Here is an 18,472-nt window from a genome sequence, read left to right on the forward strand (position 1 = left end):
TGTGTCTCTCTCACATCAATGTTTCGCTCGCTCTCTCCCTCTCCGTCCCTTCCACTCTATCTAAAAATTAATGGAAAAATATCCTCGGGTGAGGATTAACAAACAAACAAAAGAAGACAGCATCTCTCTGGCTTTACTCCCACAGGCTCTGTGGGACCTCAGAGTCCTTGACACACACAGGCAAGGCCGTGGCAGGGCCTGCTGTCACAGATGCTCTTGTCCAGGGAGAGGCCAGCCGGGGCCTGCGACATCAGGTCCTGGCCTCAGCTCTCTCCAGGTGCCTCTAGCCAACGCGCCGTGAGGCTGGGTGTCTCAGCCTGCTAGGGCTGCCATGACAAAACACCAGACACCAGGGGCTCACACAACAAACATTGACTTTGTCGCAGTGCCGGAGGGCAGAAGCCAAGACCAAGGGGCTGACCTGTCCAGTCTCTGGTGAGGTCTCTCTTCCTGGCTTGCAGAAGGCCACCTTCTCACCTGTCCTTGCCCCGCCTTTCCTTAGTGCGCATGCGAGGAGTGAGTGAGGGGCGGGCTCTCTGGTGTCTCTTCTTGTAAAAACATACATCCCATTGTCCAGGGTCCACCCACTGACCTCATTCAACATCACTGCTTCCTTTGAGACCTCATCTCCAAACCAGCCACACGGGAGGCTAGGGCTCCAGTGTATGAATTTGAGGGAGGCACAGACATTCCGGCCATAACCCAGGGGCAGGAGCGCCCACTCTGCTGATGCTCCGCTCTCCCCAGACGTCTGTGAGGCTTCGTTCTTCACTTGTTCCGATGAGCAGGGAAGCTTTTTTTTTTTTTTTAATCCTCACCCGAGGACATTTTTTTGTTTTTTGTTTTTGTTCAGATAGAGTGGGAGGGAGAGAGAGGAAGAGAGAGAGAGAGAGAGAGAGAGAAACATTGACATGAAAGGGACACATCGAGTGGCTGCCACACGCACGACCCAACCAGGGCCGGGGACAAACTGCAACCGAGGTACCTGCCCTTAGCAGGAACCGAATCCAGGTCTCTCTAGACCGCAGGCCGACGCTCTAACTGCTGAGCCAAACCAGCCAGGGCCTGGGAAGCATTTTCAAGATGCTGATTTCTCTTTCTGGACTGAACGATACTGTCCTTTCATTCACCGGATCAACATTGCTGTGACTTCCTAGGCTGATGGAACCCCCGTTTTAGTTGGGCCCCTCAGGCCCTGTGTTTCTTAGCCCCCCTTGCCGAGGAGAAATGTTGCCCTAGCCACAGTTTCTGGCTAAAAGGTCAACTACAGAATAGGCTCTGGCGAAACGAAAATGCACCAGGAGGGACTGAGGTGCGAGAACAGCACTGCCGAGCGCGGGTGGGTATAAAACACACACGTCTAACGGACGGAGAGCTGCAAAAAATACGTTGTTTTCAAGTTGATGAACGTGGAATTAAAACTGGACAAAATGGTAAGAGAACATCACCATCACATCAAGGGGTTGGCTAGAGTTATTAAGATACAAAGAAGACATGAATTCAATTAAAGTTACAATAAAGTTTGTGCGGTCACAATTTAAAAGTAACAACAAAAGAACAGGAAAGAATGTGTTGTTTCCCAACCAATGGAAATAAGCGCTGTTGAGGAAAATGTAATAAAGAAACCAATTCAGCAAGCGGCAGGAAAGGAGAAAAGCGAAGCGAGGGAGAAAGCCGGGCCACACAGAATTAGAGGCAGCAATGGATCCAAACAGGTCGCAGGAGACACCAGGCCGAACCATGTGAAACTGCTATTTGTTTTGATGAAAGAGCATTTGAACATTGGTAATTGCATCTGACTTAACTTATCACAGAGCAGGATTATGCTTCCTGAAAAAGACAACGAGTACGGGAATAGACTTAAAAAGTGAACACGATGCTGGAAAGAGGCACACCTGAACGGAAGGGGGGAAGACGAAAGAAAGCTGCCCAGCGGACGCAGCGGTCAGTACGAACCGAAAGGCGCTGATACAGCTGGAGCAACGTCAGCAAGAGGAACTCAGGTGCAAAGCACCATCAGGGAGAAAAAGAGATACTTTCATGATCAACCAAATATTTTCCTGAGAACAAGCAAGAGCCACAAACCTGCACATGTTTAATATATACAGAAAAGACAAACAATAAAACCGATCCATTCAATGATTTGTTTCCGAGGCCGTCGAAGGCCCGCGACTTCATCTGGTCCGGCTCTGCCCAGGCAACCGCAGGCGGGACTCGAGATTCAATAAATCGCCCTGGCCGGTTTGGCTCAGCGGTTAGAGCATCAGCCTGCGGTCCAGGGAGAGTCGGGTTCGGTTCCCGCTAAGGGCACGTACCTCGGTTGCAGTTTGTTCTTGGCCCTGGTTGGGTCGCACGGGAGGTGGCCACTCGGTGTGTCCCTTTCACATCGATGTTTCTCTCTCTCTCTCTCCCTCTCTCTCCCTCCCACTCTATCTGAACAAAAAATGGAAAATTGTCCTCGGATGAGGATAAAAAAAAAATTTAATAAATCTAGGAGCTTTTCTCATAGTAACATAAATTTATATTAAGTGAATCATAATAACAATGTAAATTTTGAGGGAACAGCCAGAAACATCCATTACAGGATAGAGAGGACACATATGAGTACATGACAGGACAGACATGGATGCTTCTCATCGGCTGCCCGCGGTCCGTCTGCCTGTGTTGCGGGGACTCAGAGGACAGTCAGTGCCAGGAAGGCTGGGAGTGTACACTTGTGGAAGTGTTAACACACTGGCGACACTACAGCGCTCGTGATGATGAGACGAGGTGCGATGAGGTGATTCCTCGAGATGTTAATGACCTTGCCTCGGATGGCTGACAACGATGTTGCCAACTTCTTTGTTGACACAGACAACTCCAATCTAACCTTCATCCACACATCCATGATCAATCCTCCCCAAAAAGGAATCTCAGACGAAGATTAAGGAAATTACAGTACACAGAAAAGACCTCAAGAGTCGACGATACGAACGTTGGATATGTTCCAAATCCCAGATGCAGAATGAGAACAGCGATCAAAGCAAAATAATCGCGTCGCTGGCGACACACACACTGGATAGTTTTTAAAACTTAAGTGGTGTGACATCCTACAAATGGCGACTACCAAGAAAAGAATAGTTGATGCAGAGGGTTGATCTTTCCAAGAGAAATGGACAAATGATTGGTTGGTTGCTGAAGTCAAAGGCAAACCTGGGGGCCTAGTTTGTGGTGACGCATTAGCAGGAATCAAAAGAGCCAATCTGGAGCCTCATTACAGCCCCGAACATGCTGAACTCAATGAACTGGGAGGCCAGATGCGTCTGGAGAAAATCAATGCTCCGCAGCGGAGTTTGGAATCACAACAAGCCTCTTTCACTCGGCCTCGTTGGGACAGAGACCATGCTATTCAGACGAGTTATGTGGGGAGCGAGCTAATGGCAAAGAAGCTGAGGCCTCAGGTGCAGGGAGAGTCTGAGAGGGCGCATGGTGGCTGCGGAATGGTTAGCACCAGACAGAGGAAAAGCGTTCCAGAGGTCTGTTTGTCTCGGAGAAGCGTCTCAGATCGGATTACTGATTTAGCGCAAGATACTTAAAAAACACTGAAGGGGCCCTGGCCGGTTTGGCTCAGCGGTTGGAGCGTCGGCCTGCGGTACAGAGAGACCCGGGTTCGGTTCCCGCTAAGGGCATGTACTTCGGTTGCAGTTTGTCCCCGGCCCTGGTTGGTCGTGTGGGTGGCAGCCACTCGATGTGTCCCTTCATATCGATGTTTCTCTCTCTCTCTCTTCCTCTCTCTCCCTCCCGCTCTATCTGAACAAAAAAAATGGAAAAATGTCCTCAGGTGAGGATTAAAAAAAAAAAACAAAACAAAAAAAACACTGAAGGGTTCTGCAGGAGATTTCCAGTTTTTCTCTCTGGCTTGTGACGAGACAATGGACATAACAAGTACTGCCCGACTGGCCGTTTTCCTGCCTGCGCTAACTGCAGAGCTGGACACGCGAGAGGAACTGCTGTCCCTGGAAGCCATGCGTGGCACTACGAGACGTGAGCACTTGTCTGAGAGACTTGGTTTATCAATAAAGAAACTGGAGCTAATATTTGAAAAGTTAAGTGGCTTTACTACAGATGGAGCTCCAGCCAGGGTTGGCTCGCAAAAAGGGTTCATTGCATTTGTCAAGAAAGAACTGAATCGTCTGTCTTGATCCAAGTGATTTAATTAGATGCCACTGCATCATACACCAAGAAAGTCTCTGCGCAGTTGTTGTGGCTCAACAATGTGATGTCAACAGTAGTGTCATGCATAAATTTTGTCAGAAGCAGAGGGTTTAACAGCCTCCAGTTTAAGGAATTACTGAATGGTCTTGACTCTGAGTAGGTGATCTTGTTTATCACTGTGAAGTGTGGTGGATGAGTCCTGGGAACATGCTCATGAGGTTTTATGAACTTTGGGATGAAGTGAAGCAGTTGATGGAGATGCAGGAAAACCTGTCAGGGAACTCAATGATAGCAAGTGGCTGTGTGATTCGGCACTCATGGTGGACATGACCAAGTCCCTCTCGGAGCTGAACGTCAAGCAGCAGGGCCCCAACCAGCTCCTCAGCTCCCTGCTTTCATCTGAAGCTGAATTAAGGCTGTGAAAAGTGCAACTCAAAAGGAAGAACACAGTGCATTTCCCCACTCTGGAAGGACAAAAGCCTCTACGACACTTGAATATGCTGGTGAATGCGCGAAACTAATTGAGGCATTTAATGAAAGAAGCAAGGCCCTGGCCGGTTTGGCTCAGCAGTTGGAGCGTCCGCCTGTGGTCCGGAGAGACCCGGGTTTGGTTCCCGCTAAGGGCATGTACCTTGGTTGCAGTTTGTCCCCGGCCCTGGTTGGTCGTGTGGGTGGCAGCCACTCGATGTGTCCCTTTCACATCGATGTTTCCCTCTCTCTCTCTGTTCCTCTCTCTCCCTCCCACTCTATCTGTACAAAAAATAGAAAAATGTCCTCGGGTGAGGATAAAAAAAAATAATAATGAAAGAAGCAGGGACGTGAAAGGTAAACAAATGGAGTTGAACATCTTTGCTCCATGTTCAAGGTGGAACCAGCTGATGTGCCTGATCACCTACAACACGGAATCATTTAGCTGCAAAGTGATGATGAGCTGAACGCTAGGTACAACCACCTCCCTCTGCTTGGGTTCTATAAGCGTGACGTAAGCAGTGATGAATTTCCCATTTCGAGGAGACGTGCACTGAAACATGCATCTGTGTTCGGAGCAGCTTACTGCTGGGAGAAGTTCTTTCCAAAACTGCCACCGCGGAGTCGACCGCGCTCCAGACTGATGGACGCAAACAGGGAAAAGCAGTTGCGCGTAGCAACATCAATACCCGCTGACGTCACACGCCTCACCACGGAGAAGCCGTTCCAGCCGTCGCACTAGGGGTGAGTTCATTAAATGTTTGACCAAATATAGCAATTTTTAAGTTGATAATTTTGTATGGCCCTCATATAATGTTATAAATATCCAAATGGCCCTTGGCAGAACAAAGGTTCCCCATCCCTGTTATAAAAGATATGCAAAATCCCATTTGCACAAGACTGAAAAAAAAACTCTTATAAAATGGAAACGATACTGTTTTTTTTAAGTTTGTATCCGGCATTGAAAGGAATGGTCATATGTTAGGTCACACACAAAAAAAATCTTCCTCAAACATCAAATAATTAATAAGTGTCCAACTTACAATGAAATGAAATAACATGAGGGAAAAGGCTTGTTGTGTGGACCATGGCCTCCACGCAGCGGTGCCCCGTGCACTCCCAGGCCGGCTAGCCCAGAGATGATGCAGGAAAAGGAACACAGACGACCACTTTGAGATGCTCGAATCCCACAGCTGCTGAAATCAACCTAAATCAGAGGGAGCAAAGCAAGTGGAGAAAGGGTGAGATCCGCTCGGAGCGGGTGTGAGTGAGCCCTTGGATCCTAGGGCACAGGGTGCTCATGCAGCCTGTCTGTTCTGCCACATCGCCTTCCCTGAGGGGGTCATGAGGACTGGAGTTGCGCTTCCCTGGCCCCTGGGCATACTGCTGTCGTGTGGCGGGCGGTGGCTCACCAGCCTGTTGAGGACCTGTGCTTCTCATGTGTTCCTTGGGCAGAGCACTGGGACAACGGGGCGGCCAGAGCGGTGCCACTGGTGGCTGGCTGGATCTGGGGGAGACATCAGCAGCCCAGAGGTGATACGCATGACTTGTTTTGCATCCCTTTCCTGCTATTAGTCAGAAACTTCTTTAATACATCGTAGTTAAGGATTTATGTGATCTCACCTTGACGCGTCTTACAGGCTACTAACTTTCTATATTTAACATCAATGTTGCCTGTGTTTCACGAGCTACATCGTTACTCATTATCTACTTCTAACCCACCCTATGGCTTCACTGTATCTCATAAACTAATGGCTTACTTAAAATCTATGCTTAACTCTTTATAGTTTCATAATAAACTCCACGGCATTTCTGGAGCACCGGAATGAGCTCTTTCTTCAAAGTGCTCCAAGGTTTCAGCCTGGGAATGGACTCATGGGCTGAAGCTCATAGAAACACACACACACACACACACAGACTCAACATACCCAAGGGGGACACAAAGTGACTTTGGGCAATTTAGATGGCTAATCTGCACCATTCAACAGAGTCATTTTTATTCCTGAGTAGGTAACTGATAATCATCTGATTATGGAGGAGATTATGGCAAGCTCCATTGTGTGAGGAGTTAAGCTTAAACTTACAATGAATCCCACTGGTGGCTGTGATTGAAATATAAAAATAAAACAATATTTTTATCACATTTGCCCTGGCCGGTTTGGCTCAATGGTTAGAGCATCAGCCTGCGGTCCGGAGAGACCCGGGTATGGTTCCCGCTAAGGGCATGTGCTCCGGTTGCGGTTTGTCCCCGGTCCTGGTTGGGTTGTGTGGGTGGCAGCCACTCGATGTGTCCCTTTCACGTCGATGTTTCTCTTTCTCTCTCCCTCCCACTCTATCTGAACAAAATATCAAAAAATGTCCTTGGGTGAGGATAAAAAAATACTTTTATCACATTTATATCCTATTGTTATAAATATTTGAATCACGTCAGCTTTATGATTGTTATATTACGATACTGATAAAAGAGCATAAAGTATTCTGGGCCTTGCCTCGCTCTGCCTTTAAATGAGTTACTCTGCCTCCGAAGGGCTCTCATCTGTCTTTCCTCGTAGCCATTGTGTGCACGGCCACGAAGTCACAGGTCTCCCAGTCCAGCTCAGGGCCACTGTGTCAGCCCTGAAATGCTCAGCACCTTCTTTCCCATCACCTGTTTCCCTCCTAGAAGGTTGGTGGGCCTTGGACATCGGACAACAAAAACAATCAGGCACGTCTCACCATTTTTCCAAAGTACAAGCCTTTGTTTAACCCTGAAATGCAAAGAGAAGAAACTGCACCTGAGCCGTTTCTGTTCAGCGTCATGGGCAGGGGAGGGAGCGGACCGTCAACACAGCTGGGGAGGGGCGGGCTTCCGTTACCATCCAACACGATGTGTATCGGGAAGGGCTAAGAATCTGTAAAGAGTGAAGATATAACCTCAAAGAGCTCTTCCCATTTTGTCCTTTGACCTAAAGCTAGAAAATTGCTAAGACTTTTTTTTTTTCTTTTTAATTTTAAGGGCAGAGATGATGATGATGATGATGATGAGTGTGTGTGTGTGTGTGTGTGAGAGGGGGATATGACAAAAAAAAACCTAGTTTCTACTCCAACTCCGGGCGGTGCTTCTCCACTGGTTGGAAGAACCAAATCTGTTTAAATCAAGAACTCAGACTACGAACTGGAGAGAGATTACAGGTCCCAGCCTTGTTCCCCGAAGTGCATGCTCATCTCTTGTATTTGGGGGCATCTGGGATTCCCAGTAATTAAAGGAAAACTCAGAGCCAGACATTTCCTGGGGGATCCTGGAGGTTTCAGGTTGCAGGATCTGTGGAAAGCCCTGTCATTCTGACATTTCCAATACATTGGTTTAAATTGAGTGTTTCGGGTCTATTTGGTGGTGACAACTGGCAACGTGAATACGGTAGGAATAATTTCTACTAATGTTTAGATACTCCCTCCGCAGGGCTAATGTTTCTTGCAGTTATTTACACAAGTAAATAGTGGTCCAGCGTCCAGCAGCATCATTCCCTCTGGTCTTGGGCAGCCCAATGCCGCTCCTCCCCCACCCCCGCCAGTGTCTTTCTCAGCAAGATCCACGTGGAGTCCCCTGGCCTCCCACGGGGACAGCCACCACCTGCCGCCTCTCCTCTGCCTTTGTGATGGAACAGGCTCTGGTCCTTGCTGCCTTCTTTTTCCTCTACGTGGCCTGGCTTCTGTTTTTACAGACCACCTTTAATGCATAAAATCTGTGGGGTCATGATTTCCCCGGGCAGGTGAAAATTTCTCTCCACTTCCCAACACCACATTGGAAAGGGAGACTTTCCCCTCTAGAGACAGTTCATAGACTATTTGTATTTGGACTTGACTTCTATGACTAGTCTGTCTGACATCTTTCAAAGCCTCCTTGTGCAAAAGGCCACAGATGGTGGTCACCCAGACACTCACTGAGCGCAAGGACAGGGTGTGAATAAATGTGCACCAACACATTTCAGCAAAATGGCACCTCGAGTGGGCAGGGCTGTCCTGAGGTGACTGCAGCCCTGGGTGATGAGTTGTCCACTAGCAGTTGCACCCTGAGTCCATGAGCACCCCTAGAATTGTTTCTGGGATGAGCACCCCTAGAATTGCCATATCGTCCTGTGCCACTTATGCAGAAAGGATCATTAAGGTTTGAGCAGGTTCCGAAGCCATGGCTGTGCATGTTGATTACAGTCTCTGCAGGGGGCGGGGCTCTCACCCTTCTAGTGCCAAGTTCTTGTCAGAATTCACCAGCTGGGTGTCGGGCAAGGACAGTCACAGAACCTCCTGCAGGCATTTTATTATTTTTTAAAAAATATATTTTTTCTTTATTATTTTATAGAGAGGAAGGGAGACAAACATCTGTGTGAGAGAGCTCCATTGATCACCTGCCTCCTGCACGCCCCCTACCGGAGGTTGAGCCTGCAACCCTGGTATGTGCCCTGACCAGGAATCAAACTAGGATGACACTTAATCTACGGAGCCACACTGGCCAGGCTCCTCCAGGCATTTTAACTCTTTACTTTTCAATGAACAGAAATGAGTCCTCCTTTGCATACCCACATGGGGCAGCTGGTCAACCAGCTGCTAAAGGTAGGTTAAGGCTAAGAAGGAAAAGAATGAGAGCCCCAAAGCAAGGGAAATATTTGCCTTCTGCATTTCTAGAGACATCCAAACCCATTCCCGAACATTAGGAATCATGCATCCATTCGGAATAATTGCAGCTGAAATGCGAAAGGCTCTGTGCTCCACTAATCCATTTACAGTGGTATGAATTGCTTCTCATAGCCAACTGCCGGGCGGCTGCTTTATTTAATAACTTCAATGCTAAAGGTCCCCCCAGGCAAGGAGACTCTTTGCCACCAACTGTGGAATTTTCCCTCTTCCTCCTGCTTCCGGAGGTGGCCTGGCTGTGCCAGGGCCTCCCGAGATCTCAGCCCACAGGAGGAGCACCTGGTCAGCCTCTTCCCAGCACCGCACAGGCTCCAGCCCACATGCCATGCGTCTCGAGGAGAGGAAACTGGCATAAAGAACATGTCCTACGTTTCCCCATGCCGTGACGGCTCAGTTTCTGTTTATAGGAATAAAATAGAGCTCTTCTAGCTGAAGGACAGAAACGAGAATCCTGAGACCTTTGTTCACAAGCAGAATCGTCAGAAAGACGTCTGAACCCAGGGCACCCCCAGGAAACGGTGGCAGGAAGAGACTGGTGTCTGGGCAGCACGCGGCTCAGGGCACTGCTTCTCCCGGGACTCGGCCCCTCAGGGGCCCCTCGGGATGGCCCTGCGCCTTCTCACGGACCCCGAGTCCTCCTGCTGACCAGGCCTGTGTGGATCCACTGGTTTGCCGCATGCAGAGGCTGGAGATCAGAGATGTCAGGAGGGAAAGGGTTTGGATGGCAGTTCTCCAGGGCTGGGCCCTGGACCTCTGGGAATTTCGACACTAGACGTACTTTCATGTTGTCATATTATCAACACAATTTTTTTTAAGTGTAATACGAAGATGCCATTTTTCTTTTTCACTGTGTTGACATTTGCACTGATAATGCAGAAGCAATGGAGGTGTATTGGTCAGAGTTCTCCTGCGAAAGAGAACCAATAGAATGTGTGTGTGTGTGTGTGTGTGTGTGTATACACACACACACACACATATATATATATATATAGAGAGAGAGAGAGAGAGAGAGAGAGAGAGAGAGAGAGAGCACAGTTTTTGGTGGGATAATACATACATATATAATAAACATATAGATTGAGGTTAGATAAATAGACAAACAGATGGACAGTGACACACCCTCATAAGAGACACTTATTTTAAGGAATTGGCTCACAAATGTTGGGGGGCTGGCATATTCAAAATGTGCAGGGCAGGCAGCACCCTGGAGACCCAGGGAGGAGTGGATGTCGCAGCGTGAGTCTGAAGGCTGCCTGGAGGCAGCATTCCCTCTCCCTTAGGGGACCTCAGGTCTTTTCTCTTGAGGCCCTCAACTGATTGCGTGAGGCCCACCCACACTGTGAAGGATAATGTGCTTTACTCAAAGTCAGCTGGTTTCAATGTCAATCAAATCTTTAAAAAGCCTTCACAGTGACATCTAGACTGGTGTTTGATGAACCAGTTGGCTAAGAAAAAATATATCATTTAAGCATTCTAGGGGGACAGTTCAGGAACATGAAGTACATTCACCATCCATCTCTAGAACTTTCTCACCTTTCCCAGCCCTAACTCTGTTCCCCCATAACGGTGTTCGGAGAGCTTGATTCTGCGCTCAGTGTAGAGTCTGCCTAGTGTCACATGAATGGGTGATGAGCACAGGGTCCTCATCCAGCTTGCTGATAAAATATAAACATCAGAAGTCAGACCATGGTTCTTGAATTTGCCAATAGAGAACCCACTGGTCGCTATGACAACTGTCAATCAGCACTCTGCAAGCAGTGGTCCAACCAGCTACAGCCCCTTCAGTATTCAGTGTGCTCTTCACTGTGCTCGCAAGAATGTCAGTGTCTGTCATAGGACTTGCTGAAGCCCAGCTCACATCCCCTTAGATCCCTTAGATCTAACAGAGCCTTCTGATCTAACAGACCAGTTATCTTGCTTTTAAAAAAGATGCTTTTGGTAGGACTTTCTCTTCAGGACCACATGCTGGCTCTTAATTACTATTCTTTGCTCATAAGCACATTGCAAGACCTGCGTATGTCCAGCATGTTCAGTTGTTTTCATCAGGGAGATAAGTCAGAGGACTGTACTGTAAAATGGTAGGTACATTCTAGAGATAATATCCAAACTGGTGCCACCTCCTTCAACACTACCTGTCACCTAGAATGGCCTTCCTTCCAATACTGGGCACTGTCTGATACACAGCCTCTGCCGTGGCTGCCCATCACCTCTTCCGCACCTGGCCCTGCCTGATCCCCCTGCTGCCTGCCAGGCTGCTGGGCACCTCTGGACACCCTCCCTCTCTCCCCCAGGTGCCACCATCCCCTGCAGTTCTTTTGTGACAGCCTTCCTTCTGAATTTTCCAGATTCATCTCATCTAAAGCAGCTCCATGCATCTGACTTCCTTTCACAGAACCTTTCATTAGCCAGGCATTGTTTTCCTCTTTGAATCCTCGCAACAGTCTTTGGAGCCAAGGACTACCTATTACCTCCACCTTGAGATGCAGAATTGATGATGATAGAGTGAAGTGACCTGCCCAGAACTGGGCCTGCACGAGGCTGCCTCTCAGTCCTGTGCCACCTGGGCTCCGAAACCCACCAGTCTTTCCTGCCAGTTAAATGGAACACCCCTCGTCTCTCTTTCAGTCTCCTAGGATAGAATGTTTAGCATTGCTGGCGAGGCCGTGATGGAGCGATGTTCTCATTTAGATGAGTGCGATTTCCATCAGCTGCTCACTCAGCGGTCACACACCACGCAGAGGGCACTGTGCTGTGACGGGTCACTGGAGAGCCCGTCTCTTCGCAGCCACATCCTCTTCCCTGCAGAATCACTCTTGTCTTGTGGGCTTTCAACGAGGCAGGTGTCCTCTGGGCACAGTGTCATGATGACGTACTCTCTTTAACTGAATATTTAATTTGGAAAGAAACAAAGCAAATGTCACAAGCCCCACCCCTCCCCCCAGAAGTACTCATCTCTTTGACCTAAACTTGTAAGTGTCCTTGGAATGATGCCCACACCATCCTCTATCTCTTTGCCTTGCGCTCCCATTTCTGAGCCAGGTGGTATTAGTGGCTACATCATATGATTGTCGGGTAAATAATCCATAAGCGTCAACTAGTTCGCAAAGCTATATGAACAACATAAGCATAATAATTGCTCCTTATCCTCCCCACTAATATTTTCCTCTGGAAATTATGCAAAAACACGGAGACCAAACACGGTCAGGGTGACATTGTGCCAACCTGCTGTAACAGGAGGCCTGGATGGATATGCCAGAGGGGCATGGACGTGTGGAGAAAACACTGGGGAATGGCAGTAAAACCTGAGAAATGAGCTAGAAGTCCAATGGGTAGAAGAACTGTCAAAGTTACGTGCACACACCAGCAGCAAACATTCAGCCATAAATATGGATGGGCCAGAAGTATCCTGACCCTTCCCTCATCATTTCGCCTCTTTTTATTTTATATGTATGCTTTTATCCTCACCTGAGGACTCCTTTTTTGCATTTATCTTCAGATAGAGCAGGAGGGAGAAAGGGAGGGAGAGAGAGAGAGAAACATCGATGTGAGAGAGACACATTGACTGGTTGACAGACCCCAACAGGGGCCGGAGACAAACTGCAACCGAGGTACGTGCCCTTAGTGGGGCCCGAACCCGGGTCTCTCTGGACCGTAGGCAGACACTCTAACCACTGAGCAACTGGCCAGGGCATTTTGCCTCTTTTTAATAAACATTTTGTTTCTTGTTCGGTATTATACGTCAAACTGCTAGGACACAGTCCTCTATGGCCCCGGTACAATGAACACATTTTGAAAAGTCACCTTTGAGAAATCCCTGTAACCACGCGGAAGTCGTGGTTTTCCCATCGCATGCTTTCGGGGGGGGGGGTACTCTGCCCACTTGTCTGTCAGATTCAGTGAACAGTGAGAGGTCTACTGCTACTGATCTTGGCAAGGCGCACCCCGCCCCCTTGGCAGGAGATAAACGAGCTCATCCCAGGAGGACAGGCCACAGGGGAGACTCCAGTCTGGCGTCTTTCCTTTGCTATCTTCATAAGCACTCCCTGGAAACGCCGTCTCCAATCTCGGTAGCAGATGCACTACGAAAAACACAGATTTGGGGAAAACCCAAAAGCTTCATCATTCACGAGGCAACTAGCACTCAGGCACTCTGTGGTTTGAGCGGATTCAGGGGGGCAAGCATGGAGCCACAGTGACTCCCCACGCCGTGGACAGCTCACGGACATCAGAGACCAGTGTCCGGCAGGTCGGTCAAGTTGCTGGCAGCCTTGGAGTTTTAGGCCAGCACAGTGTTACCGTTGTTGACTTGTACTTTCTGTCGCCTTATGGCTTCAGCAGTTCACATTTATTCCCGTCATTCTCTTTGGTGGTACCCAACTCTTCCAGTCACTGTTTCCCACATTCGGAACCGGCCAGGACCCCAAGCACACATCTCACAGCAGCCTGGAGCCTTCCGGGACCATGTCACCAAGTCGCGTTGAATCACATTTGTGTATCTATTTAGATGTGTCCTCTCCCCTCGCAAGGGATAGCCCTAGAGGCGGAACCTGTCTCTCCGGCTCACTGTTGCCAGCCCAGGACGGCCTCACGGGCGCTGTTGAAAGAATGATGATGTTATTGGTGGGCACTCCAATGTCCTTGAAGGGATGCAGGATGGCTGTCACCAAGACTAACACACAACAGACACACCATTCTAGTGTCTTCACGTGTGCGTGGGGGGCCAGTCGGTCCAGCCCTCCCACTGAAGAGCCCGGGCTTCGGATTATTATCTCTGCTCAGGGTGTGGCCTTCTCTCGGAGAATAAGGTCTACTTACTGTTTCTTCCCCTGGCTTTCCTGCGCTTCAGAAGCATTTTACTACAAGGAGGAATGGAAATCCCTGCACCGAGAGGCCCCCTGAAAGAACATCTTCTCTCTCTTGATACATAGTATCAACAGAAATATTCTGTTTTTCCTTCAAACACTTTGAATGTTACTTTTCCCCCCTGAAAGAACATCTTCTCTCTCTTGATACATAATATCAACAGAAATATTCTGTTTTTCCTTCAAACACTTTGCGTGTTACTTTTCTTAAGCACTCAAATGGGGTCCCGAATCCATTTCCTTTTTAAGAAAATTTATGTTTCAATTATAGTTGACATTCGTCATTAATTTGGATTAATTTCAGGTGTACAGCATGGTGGTCAATCATGTACTTTACAAAGGTCCCCCCAGTATTGAACCCATTTCCCTTTGATCGCACCAGAACACGCTGGAGCGGTGGCGGCGAGAGGCCCCCCACAGCCATCGTCTGAAGCACCTGGGCACCGGGGATGATCATTCTGGAAAGGGGGCAGCGCGGCTGCCGTGAGCACCTGTCATCCCCGGGCTGGGGCGGCCATGACCTGGACACAGAGAGATCGTCGGAGGGATAGTCAGGCTGTTCAAAAATGAAAAGGTTTGTTTTCATGCTGGGTTGGAAGGTGGGGAGGGGACGGATGCCGCCGTAACAATCTGTAGCGATCGCTAGAGATCAGGCCTCACTGAGCCATACTTCCGGGGTTTGAAAGAATGCAATTCTTTTGTGACAGCCTTCCTTCTGAATTTTGACATGTCATTGGGACACAGAGTGTTGAGGGTGTACCCTAGATGAGCTTTATCAAAAAGAGCAGTTTCTTTCTCTGAAAGCAGAAAGCCAGTGGTGCGAGGGGCTTTCTGTGCCATTGTTTGTTCTCCAGTCGAATCCAGGCCGTTTTGTGGGTCCTGTTGGCGGTGCAAACGCCTGTACAGTCACCCGGGTGCTCAGCTGGGCATCCTCCGGGTTTGGGGTTTTGCAACTGATGCTACTCACGGACGGCTGCGGTCTGTGCTGGCACAGGGCCGGGCGCAGCTGAGCTCGGAGGTCTGGCTGGCGATTGCAACAGCGCCCGGTTCTGCTCGGCCTGGGGTTCCCCTGATCGAACTTCCAGTTCCCTGACCTTTGTTTGCGAACAGTGGTTCAGAGGCCCCGTGAACGTGTATGCGGGCCCTCCGTGTGCGCCCCGTGGGGCACCAAGCAGTGAGGGGTCATTGGGAACGGCCCCGTGCATTTGGTAGTGAACTGCTCTCTGAGCAGCTGAGAGGTGGACAGGTGGACTCTCGGCGACCTTTCTGTGGATGTCATCTGCTCCGGCATCTTCTGCCCCATTCCTACATGAGCCCCAATGGGCGAGTGCTAGAGCGGCCTCTGTGTCCCCAAGAGTGGCAGTGAGCACAGCGGCTCTTCCTGGGCCTTGGGGGGCTGGGCTGCCTTCCATTTCCCTCCTCTGGTGAGTGTAAAGCTTCCGTGAAGTGAAGTGATTTGCATAGATTGATTTGCATAGATTGATTGGTGGTTGAGAATCACAATTACACTCATAGCAGGTGACATTTATTGATCACTGACCACGCCTGGAGCTGCTCTGAGCACTTTCTGAGCACAGACTCACTTCATCTTCTCAGCAGCCCTGGGAGGCCAGGCGTGGGGGGGTGGCACAGGGGGGGCGGGGGGGGCGCAGGGGGGGTGGGGAGGGGCCTTGGCCAGGACCACCAGGTGGGGGGTCCGTGTGTGCGCAGCGGTGAAGCGTTGCACTCTCAGGGGGTGCTTGGAAGCCTGGCAGACCCCCACGCCTGTCCTGAGCTGGTGCCCACACAGCTGCCTTAGCGGACCCTGGGCGTTCAGCCACGAGGCCCTCGCATTGGCAGAGAAGGGTGAGCAGTGGGTCTCCAGGCTGTGCCCCTAGGAAGGAGGGGAGAATTTTGAGGTCATCACAATACTGAACGTCGACACACAATATCCAGGAGTCAGAGGTACTGCTGTTACTTCCAGTGCACAGAGAGGAAACTGAGGCACACAGAGAGAGCACCTGACTTGTGCAACTTGTTGTCCAACTGGTGAGCTCTGTGTTAGCAATCTAAACCCAGGTCATCGGCTTTGTAGTCCGTGCTCCTAACCAGCGTGGCTACGCTCCCCGTCTGCTGGTGCCCCGGGACCTGGCCACCTCTTTGCTCTGCATGGCAGCCGATGAGCGAGACAACAGCAGGTAGATTCTTCATTGTCACCATTCTGGAGGTCAGGAAATACAAATAAGCCAAAAACCATGGTCACCTGAAGCCTGCTGGCAGCTTCCCTGCTGGTGGAGGGAGGGGTTGGACCTGGTCCTTCTTGATTCTGCAGAAGGAGGCGGGGCCAGCGTCGTCAGAAAGGGCTTCCACCATCAGAAGGACACTGGTGTGACCTCCAGCAGAAATGAGCCAGAGCGTGTGCATCAGGGAGTCTCTTGGCTGGTGGGTGGCAGAGGGTGTGAGGTAGCCTCCTGAAAACCCCACAGAAGTGTCTGTGAGAGAAGGAGGTGGCATTTGAACAGCTGCCATGATGAAGGACCACAGACCACCCTGGAGAACCAGGGCCAGCCTCGGGTATGGCGCCATCATGCTTCCTTCTCGCTCACTCGGGAAGGCCTGGGGAGGAGGCAGACAGAACACAGTCAAGGAGCAGGAAAGGACACCCTGCTGTCCCCCTTGCAGAGTCTCAAACCTCAGTCATGGCTGAACTGTGGGAAAATCAATGAGATACTGAAATTCAGGAATTAGACTACACTGACTTCGCGAAGGCCGAAATGAGGCCTTACGGGCGTCTGGAGCCGACGAGAAAAGCTGAGCTTCTCAGAGACCTCCCTCAACCCGCTGGAAGAGGGCATTGAAAGCAGGTTTGAAGACCATGGCACACGAATACATGGAAGACCATTTCCTGACTGCACCCGCCCAAGTTCAGCCCCTTCCCTAAACTGCTTACACAGACATCGTCAACCTTGCTCTTTTCAAAACACTCCGAGGCGAGGTCATTATCTCCATTTTACAGACAAGAAAACTGAGGCTTAGAGTGCTCAGTGCTTTGCCTGCTGTGAGGTTACAAAGCCGCGTCATTGCGTTGACAGCTAATTGGATGGAGACGGCCTGAAACTGTGTGTTGACCGATTTCTCCTTCGAGAGTTGGTTCCGTCCAGATGTCGGGCACTTGGCTGTGGTAGTGTGAATAAAAGCTCATGGAAGTGATCAGATCAGCTTTCAATGAGAAACTGGTGTGTAGTTAATGAATCATTAACATTCTAGGGAGGCCGCCACAACTGTGATATTTGGTAGAGAATCCGAGCCTGGGGTACCGTTCTCCGAAGGACATGAGGTGGTCTTTTCTTACCTGGCAGGGGAGGGACCGGGCTGAAATGACAGACCTGGGAGATCAGTAAGCCCTTCGGGAGTGATGAGCCTTTCGGAAAAAAGAGAAGTGTGAAATGATGGCAGTGGAAAGACAGCCATTCCTGACTCAGTTTCCCCAGGATGGGGGCACAAGAAGGGATCCCTGCACCTGAAATTCTGGTGCTTGTAATTAAAAATCAGGAGAGTGTGATAAGGAAGTTCTTGCAGCCACGAAGAGCCAAAGCATGTCCTCAGCTTTGCAACACCTGAAGGGTGACTACCACTAACACCATCTTTGCGTCAGCCCCAGCAGCTGGACAATTAGCGTGTGATACAGTTGTCGTTGCCCCTGGCTCCCAGGTGTTCTCGCCGGCAGTACCTCACGAACTTCAGGATTACAATTATTTGCATCTCTCCTTGCCCTTAAAATTCACACCACACCATTATTATGATCATTGTCATCATTGCCATCATCATCACTAGATTGTAAGCCTGCCCTCCACCGGCGGTATTTGTCCTTTTCATAATCAATTCAAATTAATACCGGAAGTCACCTAATTTGGTCCCAGAGAACACGCCTGAAACCTTTAAGCACAGCAGCTACACAGAAGTTCTAAAACGCTTACCAATTACTTTACAGGAAAACGCGATATGGTATAACATAAAATAGCATTTAATGGAGCTTTTTAAAAAAGAAACGTGGGAGAGAGTTTGAAAGAATGAAGTGAAAAACTGAATATTAGCTCCAAGGTATCGTACTACGTTTTGTTTTTGTTCGGCCTTATAGATTTGAATCCCAGTGCCTGCCAAGAAGATGAAGAAAAAGGTTCAGGTCTGTGGGCAACACATTCTGACATATGCCCTGGCCAGTGTGGCTCAGTTGGTGGGGCGTCATCCTGTTCCCTGGGGGGGGGGGGGGTGTTACTGGTTGGGTTCCCATTTGGGGGCAC

Source organism: Molossus molossus, unplaced genomic scaffold, assembly GCF_014108415.1.
Source record: "Molossus molossus isolate mMolMol1 unplaced genomic scaffold, mMolMol1.p scaffold_m16_p_5, whole genome shotgun sequence".
In the NCBI taxonomy this organism is placed as follows: Eukaryota; Metazoa; Chordata; class Mammalia; order Chiroptera; family Molossidae; genus Molossus; species Molossus molossus.